The sequence below is a fragment of the Bos mutus genome, chromosome X (genome assembly GCF_027580195.1).
Source record: "Bos mutus isolate GX-2022 chromosome X, NWIPB_WYAK_1.1, whole genome shotgun sequence".
NCBI classification, from domain to species: domain Eukaryota; kingdom Metazoa; phylum Chordata; class Mammalia; order Artiodactyla; family Bovidae; genus Bos; species Bos mutus.
In genome coordinates, this window is record NC_091646.1 from 55,145,386 (window position 1) to 55,160,181 (window position 14,796).

The window sequence follows — 14,796 nt, forward strand, 5'->3', positions numbered from 1 at the left end:
AGAATAGTGCCATGGCACAAAAGTTCTTAAACTGGGGCTAGTATGTATTTGCATAATAAACTTTTTGGGAGAAAAGATCCATAACTTTATCATATCAAAAATAGTTAGGAATAACCAATGTAATTCTTGTCAGACGGATATAGGTTTAAGTCCCAATTCAGGTACTGACCAGCTGTGTGATTTTAGCAATTAGTTAAACTCTTGGAGTTTCTCTTATTTAAAAAGTGGTTTATATAGATGATCTCCTAGGACCAGGTCATCCCCTGAATGTGTGCATCTACCTGAAACTTTAGATCACTAAGTGATTCCTGGACTTTGTCCTTTCCCTATTCCCTTAAAATGAATGTGACCACCACCTGGACCACCTCATCAGGTGAAGCAAACTATGATATATCCATACAATGAAATATTACCTACCCCACAATTAAAAGGAACTACTTATCCATACAATGGATAGATCTCAAGAACCTTATGCTGGGTTAAAAAAAGTCAGACTCAAAGACTATTAACTGTATAATTCTATTTATATGACATTCAGGAAAAAACAAACTACAGGGACAGAGATCAGATCAGAGGTTGCCAGAAACTAGAGTGGAGCAAAGAGATTGATACAAAAAGTGAGGGAAACAGAATTTTGAACTCCTGTGACCTTCAGCCTAGGTTTTATGCCCATGAATATGTTGTGTTACAAAAGGAACTCTGTAGTTGTAATTAAGGTTATTAGTCATTTAACCGTAAAATGACAAGATCAACCTGGAGTATCTAGGTAGGCCCAATGTAATCATATGAGCTCTTAGAAGCAGAGGAAGAAGGGAGAGATTTTTGAAGCACAAGAAGGATTTAACTTGCTGTTGCTGGCTTGAGGATGGAGGGGCCAAGTGTCAAAAAAAAAAAAAAAATGGGGAAGTTCAGTCCTACAGCCCCATGGAATTGAATTATGCCAATCACTTGAATGAGCTTGAAAGCAAATTTTTTACTCATCTCCAAAAAGGGACTCAAACCTGGGGAACACTTTGATTTCAGCCTTGTGAGACCTTGAGCAGAGAAACCAACACTCTGTGCCTGGATTTCTGACCTATGGAAATATGAGTTAATAAGTGGATGTTGTCTTAAACTGCGAAGTTTGTGGTAATTTGTTTTGACAGTAATAGAAAACTAATACAGCAGGGCATGAAGGAAGTCTTATGGGTAGAAGAAATACCCTATCATTTATTTTAGGCATTTTTTCAGGTTTACTGAGATATGATTGACATATAATGTTGTCCAAGTTTCAGGTGTACAACATGAAGATTTGATAATATGTAAAGATTGTGAGTTGATTACCACAATGAGGTTATTTAACACATCCATCATCTCACAGAGTTATTTTTTGCTTTGTGGTGAGAATTTTTAAGATCTACTCTCTTCAGATCAGATCAGATCAGATCAGTCGCTCAGTCATGTCCGACTCTTTGCGACCCCATGAATCGCAGCATGCCAGGCCTCCCTATCCATCACCAACTCCCAGAGTTCACTGAGACTCACGTCCATCAAGTCAGTGATGCCATCCCGCCATCTCATCCTCTGTCGTCCCCTTCTCCTCCTGCCCCCAATCCCTCCCAGCATCAGAGTCTTTTCCAATGAGTCAACTCTTCGCATGAGGTGGCCAAAGTACTGGAGTTTCAGCTTTAGCATCATTCCTTCCAAAGAAATCCCAGGGCTGATCTCCTTCAGAATGGACTGGTTGGATCTCCTTGCAGTCCAAGGGACTCTCAAGAGTCTTCTCCAACACCACAGTTCAAAAGCATCAATTCTTCGGCACTCAGCCTTCTTCACAGTCCAACTCTCACATCCATACATGACCACAGGAAAAACCATAGCCTTGCCTAGATGGACCTTTGTTGGCAAAGTAATGTCTCTGCTTTTGAATATGCTATCTAGGTTGGTCATAACTTTCCTTCCAAGGAGTAAGCGTCTTTTAATTTCATGGCTGCAGTCACCATCTGTAGTGATTTTGGATCCCAGAAAAATAAAGTCTGACACTGTTTCCACTGTTTTCCAACTTTCAAATAATATGCTATATCTTGATTGTGGTGGTAGTTAAACAACTGAGTATGTTTGTCAAAATTCATAGAACTGTACACCTAAAAAGGCTATAGTTTATGTAATGCATGTGTCAATAAACCTATAAAAATAAAATAAAACTAATCAAAATAGATTGTAAATGGGTAAATTTTATAGTATGTAAACTATACCCCAAATAAAATGGATTTTAAAAACCAAATTGAAGGGTCATTTACTAGAGAGCTTTCCCTTTACTCTCATCTTTCCCTGACTACAGATAACCAACCACTTTCTTGCTACAACTGCACTTTTTTATTTACTTCTATTTTTCTCCTAACACTATATTGCCATTTTGAATTATAACTGTATTACTAGCAGACTCTAAGTGCACAGACAGTGTCTTCTAGTCTGGATCATGAGTGCCCCAAATACAGAAGGTGTTTTATCATTTTTATTTGATTTATGTTTTTATACATGAATGTTTTTAAAATCTTTAAAAGATTTTTTTTCAAAAATGTTCTGCCTGGATCTTTTCCTCAGAGTAATAAATTCCATATGTTTATTACTGTGTTAAGCATTTCAATTTCTTTTAAATTCAAAATCACTTCCTTAGATTTCAAGGGAGTACTCTCCATTTCTGGTATTTTTTAATACAGTGAAATAATCCAGGTGTGTCTTATTTGGAGACTTGGATAATATATGTATTTTACATACAGTTTTTCTAGAAAATAATCAGGCTGGAAATGCCCTTTCAACAATATCTATGTCCATCATAGGTAGGGGTGCCAGATAAAATACATCATGCCTCAGTAAATTTGAATTTCAGAAACACAACAAGTAAGTCTTAATAAAAGTATGTTTCACACAATATTTAACTGGGTGTTATTTGTTTGTGCCCTCCAAGAGGAGGAGTTCTTTATTTAGGAAGGTGCTAAGTCTGACAGCCTTAATTATAGCATACACTTATGAATTAAAGCAAGAGTTCAAGAATCATGTTTTACTTGGTTTTATGGTGCGCTGGGAAGGCCCAGGGGGATGGTATGGGGAGGTTGGGAGGGAGGAGGGTTCAGGATGGGGAGCATGTGATTTTTTTTAAAAAAGAAAAAAAAAATAAATAAATCTAGAGTGAAAAAAAATATATATATAAATTTTTAAAAATATTTATTTCTTCAGCTCTGCCAGGTCTTCACTGTGGCATGTGAGATCTTTAGTGGTAGTATTTGAACTCTTAGTTATACCATTTGGAATCTTGTTCCCCAGCCAGGAATCGAACCCAGGCTCCCTGCATTGGAAGTGTGGAGTCTTAGCCACTGGGCCACCAGGGAAGTCCAAGAGTTCAAGACTAACATTAATGTAAATTTGTGTTTTAAGTATGCTGAGGTTTTACTAAGTGACAATCACCTACATCATGGGCCTGGGTGGGAAGTGAGATGTGCAGACTAACTCTGAGGGCAGGGATGCAGGCAAAAAGGAAATCTGCAATAAACTGGATCTGCTAAGAAGTGACTTCATGCTACTGGGGAGGGCTGCAAGCATTGCCTGAAAGTTGTACACTAATGAAAGTAAGAGACTGCCACTTAGAAAAACTTATTCAGGCAGAGAGGACTTTGGGGAAGAAATACTGGATAAGGAGGTGCCAGAAGGATTCCACAGGAAGGTGAAAGTTTGAGAGTCAGGCAGATGGCTGCTGAGAAAGAATCTTTAACTCCTTAATTTGAACCAAAAATATTGAGCACCTAATATGTGTCATACACTGTGCAAGCGACACCATTCAAGGTAGAGATAAAAGCCCCCGTCCTCATGGAATTTACATGTCAGCTGGGGAGCAGGGATACACAGCATATACAAATCAATAAGGAAAGCATATATAGTGCTATGGAGAAAAATGAAGCAAGTATGGAAGATAGGAAATGTGGATGGAGAAACTTAAGAGTACCCAGAGAATGCCTCATTGACAGTGACATTTGAGCAGAGACCTTAAATAGGTGAGGAGAAAGGTGATGCTTCTATCTGCTGTAAAACTAGTCCAGCAAAGAGAACATCTATATGTGTGATAAAAACCCAGCTTTGTCTAGGAAAAGCAAGGTCAATGTGGCTGAAGCCCAGTGGAACTAGTAGGAGAGGGGTTAGGGAGCGAGATGCAGAGACTTCCTATGGGGCCTTATTGGATAATATGAGGATTTGTTCTTTTAACTGTGAGTATTAGCTGCTGGAGATTTCTGAGCAAAAGAGTGATTCATAAAAAGCTTGCTCTGGCTGCTTCCCAGGTGGCGCAGTGATAAAGAATCCGCCTGCAATGCAGGAGACACAGATTCGATCCCTGGGTCGGGAGGGCCCCCTGGAGAAAGGCATGGAAACCCATTCCAGTATCTTGCCTGGAAAATCCCATGGACAAAGGAGACTGGCAGGCTACAGTCTATAGGGTCACAGAGTTGGACACGACTGAGCACGCACGCATTGGCTGCAGCATAGAGGATAGAATGCAAAGAGACAAAAGACAGAAACAGCATGACCAGTTTTAAGACCAAGTCAAAAAAAAAAAAAAAAAAAGACCAAGTCAGGTATATGAATAGCTGATTCACTTTACTGAACACCTGATACTAACACAACATTGTAAATCAACTATACTCTAATAAAATCTTAAAAAATAGAAATAGAGTAAAATAAAATAAAATAAAAAGACCAAATGAGGAAGAGATTGCAGCTTCCTTCACTGAATTATAGCTAAAAGTGGTGAAAATAAATATATAGTAAAATGACACCGAGGTGCTGGTCTTTTCTTTTAAGTAAAGATAGTTTTGTGTAGCAGAATCCAATAGCTTAGCTAGGTGCTTTGTTACAGATCTGAAGAAGGAGGATCAGTACGTTGCATTACAAGAATATTGCAAACAGTCTATGAATTATATAACTTGTCTGGGCCCACCTATCTGAAGCCTCTTATCTCTTTAGGACAAGCTTATAAGGTTAGTGTGATAATGGTCTAGCTAAGCTAAATGTTGTAAGTATAGAGCTGTAGAAACTGAATTGTAAAGAATGGGGACTTGGTCTTGCTTAATGCTTATGTATGTGGTTATTTGCCTCTGCTCTTGGCAGCTAACTAAAGCCAACCTTAGCCTATGAGCATGTTCAATGTTGGATGCTTTTCTATTTGAGAAATTTAAATATAACATAAAACTAAAAGCGGTTTTGTATTTACTAATGCATTGTCCTTGTTTGTTTAGTTATGCTCTGTAGTAAAGAAACACTCCTATGACATTCTGGTTTTACACAATAGATAAATAGAGTTCTGAATGATTTAGGCACCACAGTTCCCCTAGGTGATTTGGATGTAATTTGGTTGAGGCTCATGGAGCCTAAAGAGTAAGTCAATTGGCCTGGAGGGGGATTCAAACCAGAAGCTTAATGAACCAGCTTTAAAGCTTATTAAATAAGACTGTTCACCGGACTATATAAGGACAGCCCGATGTTCCCCATACTGTCAGGAGAAGCTCCTTCTAAGTGAGGATATGTTGGACTAAGGAAGTTTCAAGTGAAAGAACATAGAAACAAAGCAAAAGCAAAACAGCCCAAAGCTGAGGCCATGTGGAGGAGAATCTGTTTAGCAGGCATACTCTGGCAAGACACCAGTAACAAAGAACTGCCAGCCACATGGCTCTCTGATGATGCTCACCCTTAGCCAGTTTCATTAATTAGAGTTGTCATATTATATACAGTGGTCCCTTGGTATCCAAGGGGATCAGTTCCACAACCCCTGTGAATACCAAAATCCATGGATGCTGAAGTTCCTTATATAAAATGGTATAGTGTTTGCATATAACCTATGCATAGCCTCCTGTGTACTTTAAATCATCTTTAGATTATTTATAATACCTAAAACAATGTCAATGCTATGTGTGTACTTGTAAATACAATGTAAATTATATGTAAGTATCTGCCTGCATGTAGCAAATTCAAGTTTCGCTTTTGGGAACTTTCTGGAAATTTTTTTTAATATGTTTGATCCATGGTTGGCTGAATCTAAGGATGCAGTATCCATGGATACAGAGGACCTGACTGTATATGTAGCTTTATCCCCACTTCTGGGGATTTCTGCCTTTTTTTCTATCATTTTCTTCATCATTTGAGTTTCTTTTCTCTGCATCTTTTCCAACACTATTATACCTGTCTTATACACAAAGCACAACTACAAAAAAAATGTCGCAGGAACAGACACCTCAAGGATTTATGGAAAAGTAGGATGATGACCTACTGGAGTCTTCCCTCTTATTTTTCTTAATGATATTGAACATTATCCAGATTATTTTAGTCAAAGCAACATTTGGGCAGCTGTCTTCAGGAAACAGTCTATAAAGACTTTTGACTCCCTTTCCTAGGATGCAACAGGTCAGAACTCATCATTTTAAAACATGCTTGAGGGGACTTCCCTGGTGGTCCAGTAGTTGAGAATCTGCCTTCCAATGCAGAGGACTAGGGTTTGATCCCTGGTTTTGGAACCAAGATCCCATATGTTGAGGAGTAAGTAATCCTGTGTGCCAAAACTACTGAGTCTGTGCGCCATAACTAGAGAGTCCGTGCACTGCAATGAAAAATCCTACATGATACAATGAAGATCCTGGGTGCTGCAATTAAGATCTGATGCACCCAAAAAAATTAAATATTTTTAAAAAAATTTAAAAAGACATGCTTGAAAAGATGGAGAAGTGAGGAGACTGGAAAGGTGGAATTATAATTTGAAAAACCAATTTGAATGGAGGTAAGTTGTTGGGAACATTCATTTGAGTGGCTTTTTGGAGAAAACACTTTATGTTTGTATAGTGCTTTATAGTTTAAAAGCATCTTTCACTGTATCAGTTTAGTTCAGTTCAGTCTCTCAGCCATGTCTGACTCTTCGTGACCCCATGGACTGCAGCAGGCCAGGCTTCCCTGTCTATCACCAACTCCCGGAGCTTACTCAAACTCATGTCCATTGAGTTGGTGATGCCATCCAACCATCTCATTCTCTGTCATCCCCTTCTCCTCTTGCCTTCAGTCTTTCCCAGCATCAGGATCTTCTCCACTGAGTCAGTTCTTCACATCAGGTGGCCAAAGTATTGGAGCTTCAGCTTCAGCGTCAGTCCTTCCAAGGAATATTCAGGACTGATTTCCTTTAGGATGGATCAGTTGGATCTCCTTGCAGTCCAAGGGACTCTCAAGAATCTTCTCCAATACCACAGTTCAAAAGCATCAATTCTTCAGCACTCAGCTTTCTGTATAGTCCAACTCTCATATCCATACATGACTACTGGAAAAACCATAGCTTTGACTAGACAGACCTTTGTTGGCAAAGTAATGTCTCTGCTTTTTAATATGCTGTCTAGGTTGGTCATACCTTTTTTTCCAAGGAGCAAGCGTCTTTTAATTTAATGGCTGCAGTCACCATCTGTAGTGATTTTGGAGCCCCCAAAAGTAAAGTCTCTCACTGTTTTCATTGTTTCCCAATCTATTTGCCATGAAGTGTTGGGACCAGTTGCCATGATCTTAGTTTTCTGAATGTTGAGTTTTAAGCCAACTTTTTCACTCTCCTCTTTCATTTTCACCAAGAGGCTCTTTAGTTCTTCACTTTCTGCCATAAGGGTGGTGTCATCTGCATATCTGAGGTTATTGATATTTCTCCTGGCAATCTTGATTCCAGCTTGTGCTTCATCCAGCCCATGATGAAGTACATCTCATGATGTACTCTGCATATAAGTTAAATAAGCAGGGTCACACTATACAGCCTTGATGTACTCTTTTACCAATTTGGAATCAGTCTGTTGTTCCATGTCTGGTTCTAACAGTTTCTTCTTGACCTGAACACAGATTTCACCATACAGTTGCACTTAGCTCTCACTGGGACTCTGAGGAGAAAGGTGAGTGGACTTCTCCAACACTACACAGTAATTGAGCAATGATGCTGGTATTATAAACAAAGTCTGGCTCCTCATGTCAGGCTAAGCTGCATTATTATTTATTAGGATCCCCTGCAGAATCTTGACATCACAAAACAAATTTAGAAATATTTAGAAAAAATTTTATTTGAAAAATAAATCTAAAAGTTTTATAAGGTAAATGTGTAAGAACTTTATGAGGTTGAAGGTTTCAAGCTCTAAAACACTAGTGATCAAAATCACTATGAGGGACCCAAGGAGAATTTTATCTAAGATCATCAATGGTCAAAAGCAGCTACAGCTGGAGGACTTCTAGAATTCTTCATTCTTGGTGAAAGATATTTTCATTTCATGCCGGGAGCTGTTATTTCTCCAGCACTCAGATTACTTTATGAGCCATTTGCTTTGCAAGTAAGTAGTTTTTTTCTCTTAATGGAATGAAATAATACACTGTGACAGCTCATTATCAAATTGGAATGCAGAGACAACCTTGGCTCATATAAATTTGCCACTGTAGAAATTATAAAGAAGAAAATAACTATATAGTATATAAAGTGAAGTTTGTTACCCACTGAGAAAACTCTGAAGAGACTTTAGTACAGTAAAGGATTTCAACTTTAGTAAAATATTCAAATCATGAATAACATGCAAATGAAGTAAGACAGTTCGTATTTCTTGAAATTCAGACTGCTCAAAAAGCTTTGAAATCTCAGAATATAGATAGAACAGTTTCCCTATCTATAGATGTCTATGAATATGAAGTCACTTAGCAGTCATTTAGCAAACTAAATAAATATAAGCAAAATGTTACTACTGGATATTAGTAGATGAATGGAACAGATGAACTGGTATCAACAAGTAGGAAAAGAGGTTGATTCTAAAGATGGAAAGAAACAATTATGTAGCACATCACCAATTCAAAGGCTCATATTCTATCTAGAACAGTGCATACTACATCATTTTTGTTCTTTTTGAAGAAGTATAAAAATATTCATAAAAGGGCTTCCCCTATGGCTCAGAGAGTAAAGCATCCACCTGCAATGCAGGAGGCCCAGGTTTGATCCCTGAGTCAGGAAGATCCCCTGAAGAAGGAAATGGCAATCCATTTCAGTATTTTGCCTGGAAGCTCCCAAGGACAGAGGAGAGGATTCAAAGAGTAAAAGATTCATGATTTTGGACTATGACATCTGAATGTGCTAAAGAAAACATTGTAGGGAAATAAAAAATAACACTGTTGGTAAGCCATGTAATATAACAATTTCGCTATCTGCTTGGTTGAGTATAAAGCTTTATGTGTTTTCCCAACGGAACCCAAATATTTAGCATGAGAACAATAATGCTGGTACTTTTTTAAAAAAGCATGCTATTTTAAGGCCTTTGTAATTATTTATAGTCTGCCCTGTGAATGCCTCACAAGTCTAAATCAGAAAACCATAGTTTTTTTTTAAAAAAATTGTTCTTTGCTTGTTCCTAATCATCTGATTTTGGAAAGTACAAAATTCTGGGAATTTTATGTGATTATCTTTGATATTACTAACACACTGTGGATGGATCTTTAATGGCAATTGACAATTAATGCAATTATCTGAAATGACCCAGGCAAAAAGCTCATTCTTATCTGTATTTATAAAGCATTTTACTCTGATCATCAATGCTGAAGGTACAGTAGCAAGATGGTGTCTTAAATTTTTGATGCTAATAAATTTGATGTTAAACTCACTATGTCTTAGAATATAAGTGTTAGAAGCGGGATAGGAATAAGCATCTATTAACCACCTTATTGGGAGAGTAAGTTGGTGCAGCAACTGTGGAGAACAGTTTGGAGGTCCCTCAGAGAACTAAAAATAGGATTACCATATGACCCAACAATCACACTCTTGGGTATATATCCACACAAAACTATAATTCAAAAAGATATATGCACCCTTATGTTCAAAGCAGCACTATTCACAATAGCCAAGACATGAAAACAACATAAATGTCCATCAGCAGATGAATAGATAAAGAAGATATGGTATATATAATGGAATATTACTCAGCCATAAAAAGAATGAAATAATGCCATTTTTAGCAACACAGATGGACCTAGAGAGTACCATGCTAAGTGAAGTAAGCCAGACAGAAAAAGACAAATACCATGTGATATAACTTATATGGGGAACCTGAGTGTTGGTCAATTGTGTCCTCTTTGCGATCCCATGGACTGTAGCCTGCCAGGCTCCTTTGTCCATGGAATTCTCCAGGCAAGAATACTGGAGTACCCTTCTCCAGGGGATCTTCCTGACCCAGGGATGGAACTCGGGTCTCCTGCACTGCAAGCAGATTCTTTACTGTCTGAGACACATGGGAGGCCCTTATGACACTAATGAACCTATCTATGAAACAGAAATAGACTCATAGACATAAAGAATAGACTTGGTGGTTGCCAAAGGGGAGGGGGTTGGGGGAGAGTTGGAGTGCGAGGTTGAGATTAGCAGATGTAAGCTTTTGTATATAGAATGGATCAACAACAAGGTCCTATTGTATAGATAGGGAAATATATTCAATATTCACCATAATGGAAAAGAATATTTTTTAAAAGAATGTATGAAGTGAAGTGAAGTGAAGTCACTTCAGTCGTGTCCAACTCTGTGCGACCTCATAGATGGCAACCCAACAGGCTCCCCCATCCCTGGGATTCTCCAGGCAAGAACACTGGAGTGGGTTGCCATTTCCTTCTCCAATGCATGAAAGTGAAAAGTGAAAATAAAGTTGCTCAGTCGTGTCTGACTCTCCGCGACCCCATGGACTGCAGCCTACCAGGGTCCTCCATCCATGGGATTTTCCAGGCAAGAGTACTGGAGTGGGGTGCCATTGCCTTCTCCAAAAAAATGTGTATATATATATGTGTGTGTGTGTGTGTGTGTGTGTGTGTGTGTGTGTGTATACCACCTGATTTCATAAGGAAGGAACTCAAGCCCAAAGAGGTGAAACGATATACTATATATCACAGAAGTAAATGCTGATGCAGTGGGAATACAACTAGGTCTCCAGTTTTCCAGCACAGTATACTTCTGACTTCAAGAGATTGTCTCAAATTTTAATTGGTTACTGCCAAAAGTATATGATGATCTATTTTACAGAACTTTCTGATTTTAAAGTGATAGGAAGAGTAACAATTCACTGACCACCTGGTAGGTACCCCCGCCTCTGTGCTAGTCAACTTATTATTTGGAAAAACTGACATCATTGGCAACATCATGTCTTCTGACCAATGAACATGGTATATCTCTCCATCTTTCATTTCAGACAATATTCAACTTCTTTTGGCAGCTAAGTAAAATCATTTCACTCTGAAAACACTGTTTTTTTTGGCTTCATTTATTTCTGTTTTTCAGAACAGTTGCTGGGCCATTCTGCTCTCATTTTAAGATGGAATGATAACCAGTAAGAATTCAGGGAAAATACAATGTGTTTATTCAGAGGAACACAATTGGCTCTAAATTAACATAGAAATGCCAGCAAGATACTTCTATGATATTCACTATGAAAGATTTTCAGGAAAAATATTATAACCTGATATTTAATTTTTAACATCTTTATTAGGATGTAATTTGACATTCCATAAACTAGATACAATTAAATTTTACAATTAAGTTCTGACACATGTGCATATACATGAAATCATCACCACAACCAACATAGTAGACAGGACTTCCCTCATGGCTCAGTGTCAGAGAATCCACCTGCCAATGCTGCAGATATGGGTTTGATACCTGTTCCGGGAAGATCCCACATGCTGAGGAGCAACTAAGCCCTTGGACCACAACTACTGAGCCTTGCTCTATAGCCTGGGAGCCACGACTACTGAGCCCATGTGCTGCAACTACTGAAGTCTGCTCAGCCTAGAGCCTATTCTCCATAAGAGAAGCCACCACAATGAGAAGCCCACGCACCACAACTAGAGTACCCTCCAGTCGCTGCAGAAGAGCCCATGCTGCAACGAAGACCCAGCACAGCCAAAAAAATAAATATATTAAACAAATAAATAAATAACACTTTAAAAAAACATTGTTGTTGTTCAGTCTTTAAGTCATGTCTGACTTTTTGCAACCCCATGGACTGCAGCACACCGGTCTTCCCTGTCCTTCACCATTTCCTACAGTTTGCTCAGACTCATTTCCATTGAGTCAATGATGCCACCCAACCAGTTCATCCTCTATCATCCCCTTCTCCTCCTGCCATCAATCTTTCCCAGCATCAGGGTCTTTTCCAGTAAGTCAGCTCTTTGTATCAGGTGGACAAAGTGTTGGAGCTTCAGCTTCAACATCAGTCCTTCCAATAAATATTCAGGGTTGATTTCCCTTAGAACTGACTGGTTTGATCTCCTTGATGTCCAAAGGACTTTCAAGGGTCTTCTCTAGCACCACACAGTGGAAAAATATAGCACTCCTGAAAAGTTCTCTTGGCACCCCTTTGTCATCCTTTCCTAACACTCAATCCCTACCTTCTGCATTCCCAGGCAACCACTAATCTTTTGTTCACTGCAGGCTTATTTGCATATTATAATATTTTATATAAACATGGAATCATACAGTCTGAATTCACTTTTTGGCTAGCTCATTTCACTAAGCATAATTATTTTGAGTTCCATTCAAGTTTTTGCATGTATGAAAATTTCATTTCTTTTTAATACTGAGTAGTATTACATTGTAAGATATATCACTTTGTTTATCCTTTCATTGGTTGAAGGATATTTAGGATGTTTCCTGTTTGGGGCTATGTTACAAATAAAAATGTTATGAACATTTGTGTAAAAGAATTTTCATGGACATAATTCTTTAATTTTTCTTGAATAATTGCTTAAGAGTTTAATGGGTATATCATATGTTAAGTATATGTTTAATATTTTAAGAAGCTGCTTTATCTTTGACAAAGGAGGCAAGAATATACAATGGAGAAAAGACAATCTCTTTAACAAGTAGTGCTGCAAAAACTGGTCAACCACTTGTAAAAGAATGAAACTAGAACACTTTCTAAAACCATACACAAAAATAAACTCAAAATGGATTAAAGATCTAAACATAAGATGAGAACCTATAAAACTCTTAGAGGAGAACATAGGCAAAACACTCTCCGACATAAATCATAGCAGGATCCTCTATGACCCACCTCCCAGAATATTGGAAACAAAAGAAAAAATAAACAAATGGGATCTAATTAAAATTAAAAGCTTCTGCACAACAAAAGAAACTATAAGCAAGGTGAAAAGACAGCCTTCAGAATGGGAGAAAATAATAGCAAATGAAGCAACTTACAAAGAATTAATCTCAAAAATATACAAGCTAACCCTGAAGCTCAATTCCAGAAAAATAAACGACTCAATCAAAAAATGGGCCAAAGAACTAAACAGACATTTCTCCAAAGACATACAGATGGCCAATAAACACACGAAAAGATGCTCAACATCACTCATTCTCAGAGAAATGAAAATCAAAACCACAGTGAGGTACCATTTCACGCCAGTCAGAATGGCTGCGATCTGAAAGTCTACAAGCAATAAATGCTGTAGAGGGTGTGGAGAAAAGGGAAACCTCTTACACTGTTGGTGGGAATGCAAACTAGTACAGCCACTATGGAGAACAGTGTGGAGATTCCTTAAAAAAAAACTGGAAATAGAACTGCCATATGACCCAGCAATCCCACTGCTGGGCATACACACCGAGGAAACCAGAATTGAAAGAGACACATGTACCCCAATGTTCATCACAGCACTGTTTATAGTAGCCAGGACGTGGAAACAACCTAGATGTCCATCAGCAGATGAACAGATATAAGAAAGCTGTGGTATATATACACAATGGAGTATTACTCAGCCATTAAAAAGAATACATTTGAATCAGTTCTAATGAGGTGGATGAAACTGGAACCTATTATACAGAGTGGAGTAAGCCAGAAATAAAAACACCAATACAGTATACTAAGGCATATATATTTAATTTAGAAAGATGGTAACAACAACCCTGTATGAGAGATAGCAAAAGAGACACAGATGTATAGAACAGTCTTTTGGACTCTGTGGGAGAAGGAGGGGGGAATGATTTGGGAGAATGGCATTGAAACATGTATAATATCATATAAGAGATGAATCACCAGTCCACGTTTGATGCAGGATACAGGAAGATTGGGGCTGGTGCACTGAGATGACCCAGAGGGATGGTATGGGGAGGGAGGTGGGAGGGGGGTTCAGGATTGGGAACACGTGTACACCCATGGCAGATTCATGTTGATGTATGGCAAAACCAATATAATATTGTAAAGTAATTAGCGTCTAATTAAAATAAATTTAATTAAAAAAAAAGAAGCTGCCAAACTGGCTTCCAAAGTGATTTTACATTTTGTATCCCCACAAGCAGTATGTGGGTGTTCAGGTTCCTCCACATCCTTGTCAACACTTGGTATGGTCAGTCATTTTCATTCTAATACAGGCATACCCCAGAGATAACTGTGGGTTAAGGTCTAGACTACTAGACTAATAAAGTGAGTATCATAATAAAGTGAATATATCATAATAAATTTAGTCACAAAATTTTTTAGTTTCCCAGTGCATATAAAAGTTGTGTTTACACTATACTATAGTTTACTAAGTGTGCAACAGATTATTAAAATATATATAAAAACAATTAAAATATTTTGTTGCAAAAAATGCCAACCATCATCCAAGCCTTCAGTGAGTCCTAATATTTTTAGTGGGAGATGGTCTTGCCTTATGTTCATGGCCACTGACTGATCAGGGTGGTACTTGCTGAAGATTGGGATGGCTGTGGAATTTTCTTTAAAAAATGATTAAATGAAGTTTGCTGAATTG

The 14,796-nt window shown here is 38.1% G+C and overlaps 1 long non-coding RNA gene across 1 annotated transcript in view; it reads right to left on the reverse strand.

Moving 5' to 3' along the window:
* LOC138986323 (uncharacterized) overlaps positions 1–14,796 on the reverse strand; it is a 130,023-nt gene that overhangs the window by 76,564 nt on the left and 38,663 nt on the right. The gene's annotated exons all lie outside the window — the stretch shown is intronic.